The sequence below is a fragment of the Eptatretus burgeri genome, chromosome 3, assembly GCF_056783735.1.
Source record: "Eptatretus burgeri isolate ZD-2024b chromosome 3, Ebu_testis_v1, whole genome shotgun sequence".
Classification (NCBI taxonomy): Eukaryota; Metazoa; Chordata; class Myxini; order Myxiniformes; family Myxinidae; genus Eptatretus; species Eptatretus burgeri.
Window position 1 is genome coordinate 17612170 of NC_140963.1, and position 13349 is coordinate 17625518.

General features: G+C 40.0%; 1 pseudogene across 1 annotated transcript in view; it reads left to right on the forward strand.

The window, feature by feature from the left end:
- LOC147029464 (uncharacterized) overlaps positions 1-13349 on the forward strand; it is a 49248-nt pseudogene extending 35899 nt beyond the window's left edge. The window contains exon 2 of the transcript XR_015055840.1: positions 11663-13349. The product of XR_015055840.1 is annotated as an uncharacterized LOC147029464 (transcript). The remainder of the gene's footprint in view (positions 1-11662) is intronic.

Genomic DNA, 13349 nt, shown 5'->3' on the forward strand with positions numbered 1-13349 from the left:
ACCTAAGAGACAAAGGGGTGTTGGACATCAATTTAGAGGAGATGGGATAATTGATACTCTAATGGGTATTGGTTCAACGATTCTTAAACATAAAGATCTAATTGGTTCAACTGCTTCTGCTGTGGGATATGTAGCAGGTGTTGTAAAGAGCATAAAAGATGCCCAGAAGGAATCTCATAAATTACAAGCAATAAAAGAAATTAAGAAAGGCAAAACTCAGTTGTCCCCCCAAGAACGACAGAAAATAATTCGAATATTGGATCAGGGTTTCAAAAGTTTTAACATCTTTTTTCCTAAATAAATACAAGTATGGAAGCAATTGATACTATCTATGATTTGGATGATACTATTATTATCTCAAACTCCACTAAAAAAGAAGATTACTTCAAGGTAAATGCAATAACTGGAACAGACTGGAATACGAATGGTGGAAAAAGTTTTGAAATAAATAATCAACAAACCTATTTGAATCTCTCCGAAAGTTTCTTGTTGTGTAAATTTAAATTCACTAAAGCTGGGAATAACACAAATGCTACACTTGTAAATGATTTCTTCTGGAAAATGTTTGATAGTGTGCATTTGTATATTGGAACACAAGAAGTTGAAGCGGTTGATTATGTCTCTGCTGTATCTGAAATGATGAAATTTACACTCTATACATTCAGTGATAGAATGGGAAAGGGGTCTGTCGAAGGTTTTATTCCTGATATGTCAATGGGAACAAACACAGACCCTGGATATATTCAAAGGAAAGGAGCGTATAATGATGATACAAAAGCAGAAAATAGTTTTACTGTGGCAGTTCCTCTTAAGTGTCAAGGAGTTGCTGTAGCTGTGTCCAATAAGCTGACCCCAATGATAATTGAGGTAACACCGGTCAACGAGCGTATTATGAGATTAAGGATTCGTCACTCCTTAGGTGTCATTTCCCTGGTCTCTATTTATGCTCCGACTGAGGCGAGTGATCTTACCGTGAAGGATGCATTCTACGCCACCCTCGAGTCTGTGGTTGATCAGTGCCCCAGACGAGATACACTTCTAGTCTTGGGGGATTTCAATGCATCGACTGGAACTGATAGGGATGGTTATGAGGTGTGTGTTGGTCCCCATGGGTCAGGAACTATGAACCAGAATAGCACTAAGTTCCTTGACTTTGCAAGAAGTCATGGACTTAGGGTGGCTGGTTCATGGTTTCAGCGCCCACAAGCTCATCGCTGGACTTGGTATTCCAACGCTGGCGGTGTGGCAAAGGAGATTGACCATGTCCTCATTGACGGTCGTTGGAGGATGATCCAGAACTGCAGGGTCTACCGGAGTGCTCAGTTCCTCAATACTGACCACAGGCTTGTTGTAGCAACTCTAAAGCTGCACCTTAAATCCTGGAGAATGGTACCATCCCAGCCTAGGCTGGATGTTGCCAAGCTCAGGGATGAGAGAGTAGCTGAGGAGTTTGCGAACAGGCTGAGTGGACACTTGGGGGGTCTGGGTGCTTTGGGGGGTCCTGAAGAGTTGTGGAGCACCTTCAAGACCACCGTCCTTGATGTTGCCGGTGGATGCCTTGGAGTTCACCGCAGGGCAAAGAAGAATTTTGTCTCTCAAGGGACACTGGATACCATTGACCAGAGTCGCAGGGCCAGGCTGAATGGCAGAGCTGAGCTGTTCAGGGAGCTGAGGCGTAAAACTGTACGTGCACTGAGGGTGGACAAGGAGGCCTATGCGAGGAATCTGTGAGGGGGTAGAGCATCACCTGTGGACAGGTGATTCTCGTCCCGCTTACAGGGGAATTCGCGCATTACGTTCATCCAAGCCCATCCCTCGGAGCACTGCAGTTCGAGCAGAGAGTGGTAGGCTCTTGACAGAGGAGTCTGAAGTGAAGGCCCGCTGGGCCGGTTACTTTGAGCGGTTGTACCAGGCTGATCCCCCAGCTGTCGAGTTGGACGTCAAGGGTGTTACAATCCCTGTTGCTGACCCTCGAATCAACTGTGGTCCACCATCGCTTGTGGAAACACGGGCTGCGGTGAACCAGTTGAAATGGGGCAAAGCTCCAGGGATCTGTGGCATCCATGCTGAACTTCTCAAGGCTGGTGGAAATGCTGCACTCGCGTCGTTGCATGCAGTTTTGTGCTCTGCCTGGAACACAGGCATCATCCCAACTGACTGGAAGAGGGGCCTTGTTGTCCCTCTCTGAAAGGGAAGGGTGATCGCCAAGACTGCAACAACTACCGAGGGGTGACGCTGCTCTCAGTGCCGGGCAAGGTCTTTGCTCGGATAATTCTTGATAGGGTTCGCCACCATCTGCTTGAGCACCAGCGTCCAGAGCAGTCAGGCTTTACACCAAAGAGGTCAACGATTGACCGTATCCTTGCTCTTCGTGTCCTCACTGAACGCAGACGAGAGTTTCGGCAGGGGCTGCTTGCAGCCTATGTTGATCTCTGTAAAGCGTTCGATTCAGTGAATCGGGATGTCCTCTGGAGGATTCTTGGTCTTCGTGGGGTGCCACCGAAACTGATCGATCTGATGTCTGAACTCTACTCTGGTACTGAGAGTGCTGTGAAGTGTGGTGGTACCGCCTCTGACTTATTTCCAGTTGTTACTGGAGTTCGTCAGGGATGTGTACTTGCCCCCACACTTTTCAGCACTTGTATGGACTGGATTTTTGGGAGGATGTCGGAGAGATCAAGTTGCGGTGCATCGTTTGGCAATGTCAAGATCTCGGACCTTGATTTTGCAGATGATGCAGTCATCTTTGCGGAGACTTTGGACATCCTCTTGGGGGCCCTCGAGGTGCTGAATGAGGAGTCGGAGCCGTTGGGATTACGGATTTCTTGGGTCAAAACAAAGATCCAGGCTTTCGGTGACATCTTGGATGCTGCTGTCCTGTCTGTGTCTGTTTGTGGTGAGGATGTTGAGGTCGTGGATAGATTCACTTACCTTGGCAGTGATATTCATGTCTCCGCAGGTTGTGAGCCGGAGGTCAATAGACGTCTGGGTCAGGCCTGTGGAGTCATGGATTCACTGGATCATGGGGTGTGGCGCTGCCGGTACCTGTGCGGGAGGACGAAAGTCCGAGTCTTCAGGTCCTTGGTACTTCCAGTCTTGCTCTATGGGTGCGAGACTTGGACTTTGACCAAGGATCTGAGACGGAGACTTAATTCCTTTGGTACCAGGTCTCTTCGGAGAATCCTTGGCTATCGCTGGTCGGATTTTGTGTCCAACGAGCGGTTGCTGAGAGAGACTCGGATGAGATTTGTTACCTGCATAGTCCGTGAGCGTCAGCTGCGGCTGTATGGACATGTGGCTCGTTTTCCTGACGCTGATCCTGCTCACCAGATTCTCTCAGCGAGGGAGTCTCATGAGTGGAGGAGGCCAGTGGGCCGACCACGTGCCTCATGGTTGCAGCAGGTTGACCATCATCTCAAGGAGATGGGGATGGGCCTGGCATCTGCCTGGGGGATGGCCAGACGGAGGCCCCTGGAGTACCGGCGGAAAGTGGACGCAGCGACGCGCTGTTCTGGCACATGCTCCCATACCTGACCTGACCTGAGTTCCTCTTAAAGGTATATTTGGATTTTGTGATCATGATAAAGTTCTGTATGGTCTTAAAATAAGATTTCAACTACAAAGGAGTGATAATGAAAATAGATTGCTTTTTGGTGTTGGTAGTGCTTTTGGTGAACAGAATAAATTTGTAATTGAGGAGATGAGTTGGTATATCAGTGAATATACTCCTAATCTAAAAACAGAAGAGATGTTGCATCGAAGACTTAACTCAAAGAAACCACTCAGTGTATCATACCTCAAAAGAAGATGTCAACACGTTAAACTCAACCAAACTACTTACACGTGGAATTTAGGTGTTCTGGAAGGAAAGCCACGATATCTGTGGATCATTTTTAAAAAGCCAGATGGTGATACTGCGACTGATAAGAATAATGCATTGAGTGATAATGCTAAGGTGAAACAACTTCGCATTTCTCTAGATGGAACATTTTATCCACGAGATAGATTGGAAATTAATTGGGAAAAAAATGATTTTGCTGAAGCATACAAGTCTTACCAAAAGGTGTGTGAAAGTAATGGAAATAAAGAACCTATTTTGGATATGACAGCATTTAAAAGTTTGTATACAATCTATGCGTTTGACCTGAGCGCTCAAAAGGAAACTATAAAGTCTAATCGAGTGGATACTTCCCTATACATTGAAAGAGGAGAGAGTGAAGAAGTTGATACATATTGTTTGCTTTTGGAAGAAACAGAATTGCAGATTAATACAGATAATGGTGTGATGATTAGTCTCACATAATTTTTTGTTAAATAAATGAGTGGCAAAGTACCAACTGGGGTATATGTTAATCAAATCAATCTTCATAAACTATAATCTTGTGTTCAAAATCAAAAGCCTTGTACGATTAACGTTAATACAATTCAGAGAAAAGGAGCAGTAAGAATTGATGTTTTGCTCACAAGAGAACAGGTGAAAATCTTGAATGACACTGGCTCACTTAAAATTAAAATGACAAAACCAATGTTGAAAAAATATTCAATAAGAGAGACGAGTGGAGGATTTCTCCCATTTCTAATTCCTTTATTTGCTGGTTTAAGTGCGGTTGGAGCATTGACGGGTGGTATTTCAACAGCGGTGAAAACTGCCAATGAAAGGAAGGCTCAACTCCAGGCTCAAAAAGAATTGGAAAGACATAACAAAGAGTTGGAGAAACAAATTAGTGGAAGTGGTGTAATTGTAGATTTTGCTGAAAAACTTGAAGGTCTGCCTGATAAAGCGAGATTGTTAGTTGGAGATATGCTTTCTTCTATAGCACAAGCAGGTGTAAAATTAACGAAAAGAGGTAATGGATTATATCTTTCTAATAAATAAATGAGCATTGATGAGTGGTTGAAAGAATTTGGAAAGAATACAACATCAAATTTACAACTTGTCAAATATTGTAAGAAATTAAAAATTCATAATGTGGTTATTTGTATGAGAGATGAATTAACAAATGTGCCGAAACATACAAAGAATATTATTATGAACTTAGAAGATAATAATGGGAACGGTTCTCATTGGGTTTGTATTTTTAATAGTCAAGACAAATATTATTTTGATAGTTTTGGTCTTCCACCACCTGTTGAAGTCATAAAATTCTTACAGAATGGTGTTTATCAAACATTTCAAGTCCAAGAATTAAATTCCAAGTGTTGTGGTCAATTATGTTTATATGTGTTATTTCAACTCAACAAAAATAAAAAATTTTATGATATTATTTTTCATCTAATATAAATGACTTATGTTGGTAAAGATGGTTCTATCTTTGGAGTATCTCAAGAACTGGATATTGATTTATCAAATTATTACACAAAGGCACAGGCTGAACGACATAAATATAATATAACCAAAAATATTAACATGAAAAATGCTTATAAATTAAAAAATTATCCAAGCCCGACTGACGCGAATGACTTGGTGAGATTAAGCGATTTATCACAATATATATCCTTAAATAAAACGGCCGTGTATTCCAAAGATACAGAAGTGTTGATATTATCTCCAGGTCATACAGAATTCACAGTTCGAATTAAAATAAATTTTTATAAAGAAGGGCGTATCGTTTGTATGAGAATAGAACAATGGGGGTATGATATGAATGATTAAGGGTATAATTGGTCATTTAAAATTAACCTCGAAGACCTGGAACAATTAAATCAGTCTCGTAAGGAAGAATATTATCCACTTGGTATCGAGAATGAGTTTTGTGGGGCCACGATTAGTAAACAACAAATGAAATAATTTAATAAGGGTAAATATAATAACGGTTTTGCCCTTGTTTATATCATGAAAACAGAAAAAACAGGATTATATATAATAAGTAAGGAAATACAAAATGATTTAACGATGGGAAGATGGGGAGGTGTTTCGTGCCATAATATTATTCCAACATATATTTCTAATACATAAATGACAGCAAGAAGGCTTCAAGAAAATTTTCATTTCTGTGTCCAAGCATACCTTCAAGAAAAGGGTATTCGGTATTTTAATAAATATGTTCTACAACATAAGAATGAGGTATTTTCAATAAAAGATTGGCATTATGCTGATGTTGATAAACCGACAACTTTAGATTTAATTAGAATGTTAAATAATGAAAAAATTATAAAGTTAAGAAAAGGTAAGGCTCTTTTAGAAATTCAAAAGAAATTTTATTGGTTTCCTGTTGTAAAAAAAATTATTTTGGATACAGGAATAACAAGAAATCCTGATGAATATATGTGATATTCTATGGGGTGTAAGCGATTCAAGGATAATAAGGGATGAGGAAGGAGTTGAAGAAGAGAGGGAAGAGGAGGAAAAGGAGAAGAGAGAGAAGGAGGAGAGGGAGAAGAAAGAGGAGGAAAAGGAGAAGAGAGAGAAGGAGGAGAGGGAGAAAAAAGAGAAGGAGGAAAAAGAGAAGAGAGAGAAGGAGGAGAGGGAGAAAAAAGAGAAGGAGGAAAAGGAGAAGAGAGAGAAGGAGGAGAGGGAGGAAAGAGCGAGACAAAATAAATATCAAAATATGGAAACCAGTGAGATTAAAAAAAGATTGGTGGTATTACAGAAAATAACTCAACCCACCGAGGAGGAAAACAAAGAATTGACAAGTCTATTTGCAATACTTTCGACAAGAATATTGACATCGATAAGCTATTCATTTTAATTCAAGTTTTTCATTTTTATTTTTTTTCTTAAATAAATGGAGGAGAGAGTGAAGGCATTTCTAAGGATTGTTTATGTTTTAAAAATTAAGATTCAAATGTGCATGTTGGAAACTAAAAAGGTTTTTGCACTCTGCAGGAATTTTTCACATAAATAAATGAGTAAAATGTAAAATGTAAATTTTACATGTAATGTAAAATGTAAAATTTTACAAATGTAAAAAGAAAACTAATACTAAAAATATTTCATATATTAAAAGTAAAAATAACAGGGTTATACAAAAAGGTATATGTTCGGTGTGTGGTTCAAAAAAAAATCAATTTATCTCCAAACACAAACGAGGAGGAGATATACAAAAGTTTTTATCAGGAAGTAAATTTACAACTACTGGAATACCAGGGGAATTACATCTTCCAGGGTATTCTTTCTGTGGTCCAGGCACAAACTTGGATAAAAGATTAGATGAGGCAGACAATCCTAAATCCTGGAGTAAGCCCATCAATAGAGTTGATGAAGTGTGCATGAGACACGATATTGATTATGGGAATACCACAACGTTGGAAGAAAAGCATGAAGCCAATAGAGAAATGTTGTATAATTTGTCTCTGATACAAAATCCAACCTTGAGAGAAAAAGTTGATCAGTTCATCGTGAAGAAGATGATCAGTACTAAATTGAAACTTGGACGTGGAAATTCAAAAAACCTATAGGCTCTAATGATGTCATTACGACTGAAGAACAATTAGCTGATGAATTACATAAACCAATATTCACAAAGTTTCAGAGAAGAAAGGTTTATGCCAAGGAAGTTGATTATATTTGGTCCGCTGATTTGATTGAATTCAATAATGATAAGGGGTACAAGTATGCTTTAACCATTATTGATTTGAGGAGGAGATACGTATGGGTTGTACCATTAAAAAACAAAACAGGTAATAATCTTATGTTAGCCTTTCAACAGATATTTAATAAAAGTAAGAGAAAACCTAAAAAATTGTGGACTGATGAGGGTAGAGAGTTTTATAACAAGACATTTGTGAATTTTCTAAAAAATAACAGTATTACATTATACAGTACCTTTAATGAAGGGAAGGCAGTTGTTGTTGAACGTTTTAATCGTACCTTAAAAGAGAGACTATATAAAAAATTCACACAACTCGGTTCACAACAATGGTCATCTTTTATTCAGGATATTGTGGATAAGTATAATGACACGATTCACACGTCAACAAATATGAAACCATCAGAAACATTTACAAAATTAAAATATGAAAAAGAGATTAATGTCAGAAAACCTAAGTTCAAAGTTGGTGATATCGTAAGAATATATAGGTGGAAATCTCATTTTGAAAAGGGTTATATTAAAAGATGGACAAACGAACTTTTTAAAATTGTTGATGTAATAGATACGGTTCCTTGGACTTGTAAGATATATGATTTGGAAGGGGAAGAGATTTTAGGTTAATTTTATTCACAGGAATTACAAAAGACAAAGATAAATTGAAATTTTTTGACTCCGCCCACACACACCCCACCCACACAAGCCCCACCCACACAAGCCCCACCCACACAAGCCCCACCCACACAAACCCCACACACACAAGCTCCACACACACAAGCCCCACACAAGCTCCACCCATATTCATCATATTCACATAATTAGTGATTAGTTAATTAGTTCCCCACACACAACATGTTTATTTAATTAAAAAATTATCCACCCATCCACACAAGCTCCACTCATCCACCCATCCACCCATCTCTCCACCCTTCCATTTATCCACACAAACCTCATCCACATTCACCCCTCCCACATAAACCCTGCCCACATTAACCCCTCCCACACAAGCTCCACCCACATAAACCCTGCCCACACAAACCCCACACAAACCCCCCACAAGCTCCACACAAAAACTCCACACACATAAACCCTGACCAAATAAACCCCTGCCACACAAGCTCCACCCATATAAGCCCCTCCCACCGAAGCCCCACCCACACAAGCCCCACCCACACAAGCCCCACCCACACACACCCCGCCCACACAAGCCCCACCGAAGCCCCGCCCACATAAACCCCACCCACACAAGCCCCTCCCACACAAGCCCCACCCCCCTCATCCCCCCCCTGCCCCCCCCCCTTTGACCCACCACCTCCCTCATCCCACCCCCACCCTTCCCCACACACACACATGGGGAGGGGAGGGATGGGATGAGGGGGTGATGGGTAATTGGGGGAGCGCACCTACCCCCCCTTCATGTCTTGATCCTCTTCTTGAAATTCAAAATCAAGTAATTGTAAACAAAACAAATATAATTTATTAAAATTGAAAATATTAAATATTCATTTGCGAGAATGTATAATCTTTCCCAGCAATCTTCTTCAGATGTCTTGTGATTTCGAAACTCAGACACCATATTCCGTTTTGAAACAAAAAGTGGATAATAATTAGGTTTTATAAAGATAATTACATGGTAATATGAGTAAGCCTGGTGTTGGTTCTAAGTTCAAGCCTCGTTGACCACTGAATTAACACACCAGCCTCGTTGACCACTGAATTAACACACCAGGAGCCTGTCATCCTTTCAAGGCCAATAAAATGAATTCCAGTGTACTGGCAAAACCGCGTCCAAACTAATGATGCAACCAACATAAGACGACATTCTAAAGAGAGAGTGATATTAATAAAAAAATAACTAAATAATAATTCAGAAACATTTACCTCCAGAAAATCATGTGTTGTACAAGATTGCTTCAACAGCTGATGTGTGATAGTGCTGAAAAAAAAAAAAAGTCAACGGTATAGATGGAGAGACAGACAGAGAGGAAGGTAGAAAGACAGACAAACACACACACACACACACACACACACACACACACACACACACACACACACACACACACACACACACACACACACACATATATATATATATATATATATATATATATATATATATATATATACACACACACACATACACACACATATACACACACAGACACACACATATATATGTATATATATATATATATATATATATATATATATATATATATATATATATATATATATATATACACACACACACACATGCACACACACAGACACACATATATATATATATATATATATATATACACACACACACACACACGTGTCTCACCATTGGTTTAATTCATTCGAGATCAGAGGCCGTGATAAGACTTCGTACCAGTCATTATAAATGTTTTTCAATTCTCTTCTAAAATCATTGACCTCTTCAATAAGAGCATTCATTTGATGCACCTCATCGTGATCTGTAAACTCCACTTCTTCCAAGGACCTGCTAAGAAAAAAAAATATCAGAATTATCACGATTTAATTTATAATCAATTGCTTCATCGTTCAAAGAGGAACCAATACACAGGCTTACCAACTTTGTGTTGAGCTGTTATCTTCATCGGAAGAAAGATCGCTCATGTCTCAGTTGTAAAAATGAAAATCCCGTCTGACAGAAACTTTGTCTGGCGAATCACTTATAAGGCAACAATGAGGAAATTACCTAATCATTGGGTGTAGCCACAGGAAATGACTCTTCGGGTGAGGCAGCTTGGAAAATAACTGGGCGATTATATTCTCAAATTGTATGAATCATTTTCAAAACATACTTAAAATACCCTAAAATGGTTTTGATTCAAATGTTTTCAGTTCGTGTTCTGAGATAAAATATAAACACGAGACCTTGTCTCACAGAATAGTTCCTGTTTTTCTTTTCACAGCACGACCGTGTCAAAAAAAACACTTCCTCATTTTCACGGCATGAACTGAAAACATTTGAAACAAAACTTTTTTTTATGGCGTGGTTTATGCACAAAAATGATTTGCAACTCGGGCGGTGGCCAGATGAGATCATTAAGAGAAGTTTATCATTTCATAATGACACAAAAGGGGTATCTTAAAAAATATAAAGATTCAAATGTTTTGTTTTTCAATATTTTAGATGGGAATTATTGTGCAAAGAAAATTAAACTATTGAAGGAATTTGAGATTGAACAAATCTTTATAGGTTCAATGAGTGAGCTGTTCAACCCCCAGGTGTTCAATTCAATGAGGTTCAACCTCCAGGTTAAAAGGGGAGACAAATAAATATACCTTGGGATAAAAAGGGGGTTTATTTTTAGGGAAAAAAAATAGGAATCGCTGAAAATCCCCCATTCATTTACATGGGGAATAGTGAGCCAGAACCAGTATTCTTACCCTACTACTCTCCTTGTAAGCTTTTTACTAAGTATACTCTCCTTGAAAGCTTTTTACGAAGTATACTCTTCTTGTAAGCTTTTTACTAAGTATACTCTCCTGGTGGGCTTTTTACGAAGTATACTCTCCTTGTCGGCTTTTTACTCAGTATACTCTCCTTGTAGTCCGGTGGCAGAGCAGCATATTTCTAGTGAACCTTGCAATGTTTGGTAACAATCGTTTTTTGGCTTATTTTGATAGATATTGGTGTCGAGATCAATTTTAGGGTGAGTGGCCACTCGTCACTGCCTTGGCTTTTGCAGAATCCAAGATGGCCACCAAATACAATCAAAATATAAATTAGGTTGTAAATCCTGTTCTAGGTACAGCAAAAGGATGATATTGGTGTCTAAATCTATGTTTTAGAGACCAAGGAAGTGGATTATGATGTTATTAGGTCATTTGCTGGCCATCTTGGTAGCACAAATCCAATATGGCCGCCAAAAATACCTGAAAAATGCCAAAATTACAAAAAAATCACACTAAAAACTAACATAATCGATTGTGAATGCAGTTGAACAATGATCCTGCTGGTTACACATGTGCTTGACATGTTATATAATCTGATTGTGAAGTAATGATGCCGTTTAGAAGCCACCTGGTGCCACCTACTCAAGACGTAAATATCATGGTGCTTCCAATGTGAAATACACCAATATATCGATAACTTTTAACGATCTTTGTTTTTGTTGTAGGTTCTGACGTGAGTAATGATATGGCTGAAGCAGGAGACAGCAAGGATGCCGAGGAATGCTTCTTCAAGACAGTTTACAACTGTGGGGTTGGGAAGTTGATGCAGTCATCACGAATCGGCACAATATTGGAAGCTAGTAATCTTCGGCAAGATGATATCAGACTACGAAAAGAACTATCTGATGGATCATCTACTGTTAGATGTCACAAAAATTGTGTATCCAAATATGTATCTCCTTCCACTCTCAATAAATTGGCCAAGCGTATGCCAGAGGAAGAGACAGATGATGACTCCAACGCTGGTTCCAAGCAATTGCGTTCGAGTACCGGTGGTGATGTTTTTGACTTTCAGAAGCACTGTTTGTTCTGCCATGACATAACTCCTTGCATATTACCGAATGAGTATGATCCCAAGGTGCCGCAACAGTACAGAGTCCCTGCGTCGAGAGTAACCACAGACAAGATGGCTGATGGGGAGACGTAAAAGCAGTACCTACTTGACCTTTGTGATAAACGTGGAGATGAACTGGGTAGAATAGTCCGTGACCGTATCATCGGAGCACCATCAGATTTGCACGCTGCAGATGCAATGTATCACCGCCGTTGCAATATGAGTTTCCATCGTGATGCTCAGAGAACTACCACGATGAATAGCAAAGGTACTGCTGATGACCAAGCTTTCGCTGAAACTGTCAAAGTAGTCGGTTATGATCGCTCAAAAGTTTGGAATTCGCTCGATGTTGAAGCAGTTTACGCAGACAAGGGTGGATCTGTCATGTCCAGACGTGTCCTTGTTGAGAACGTCATCCAACATTTCGCTGAAGATATGTTGGCATTACATTCCCCTGGAGTGGCAACGTTACTAGTGTTCAGGAAGCATGTTGCCACAAATCTCAGGCTTATGGATGATGATCAGAATGGCGAATGGATGAATGTATCCGGAAAGTTGGCAAGCAGATCATGAAGGAGACCAAGGCAGCTAAGGATGACTTCAAATCCTACACTAAGCACATTGATCGAGAATCAGCCTCAGAGTGTATTAGTGAGACGTTGGTGAAACTACTATCAGCTATCAAGCCTACTTTCCACAATTCACTACAATCCATCATGGTGGGTAATATCGTGAGCTCAGTGGTAACGTCTCAACCGACACCATTACAGATAGCCATAGGTGTACTTCTTGGTGACCATAAGATGATCATCACAGAACTGTACAAGTATAATGTTTCTTGTTCCTACGATGAGGTTCGACGATTCAGAAGGTCAGCGGGTGTTCAATCATCAAAAGCACAGCAGTTAGCTGGACTCAGAGATGCCAGACTGGGTGGACTTGTGCAAATCATCATTGATAACTTTGATGCTGTGATCAGTTCCCAAAACTGCTGCCTCGAATGTCATTACATGGGGGCAATGCTGGCAGCTCAGTGGAAGACCGAACTTGACCACCTTGAAGGTTTGGATACATCGATCCCTTGCCTAACGAAAGAAGAAATGAAGCACCCTATCCCATGGGAGACACGAGTCGTTGAGTATATGGGACCGAAGAAACCTCCTATGCCATTTACTGCTACAAACCGATTTGCCATGTCAGACGACTTTGTACAAGCCACAACAATCTCAATTGGCAGAGCCAAAGATTTAGACTTTAACTTCATCAAAGACGTGCTCTTTGAAGCAAACACTCCTGAG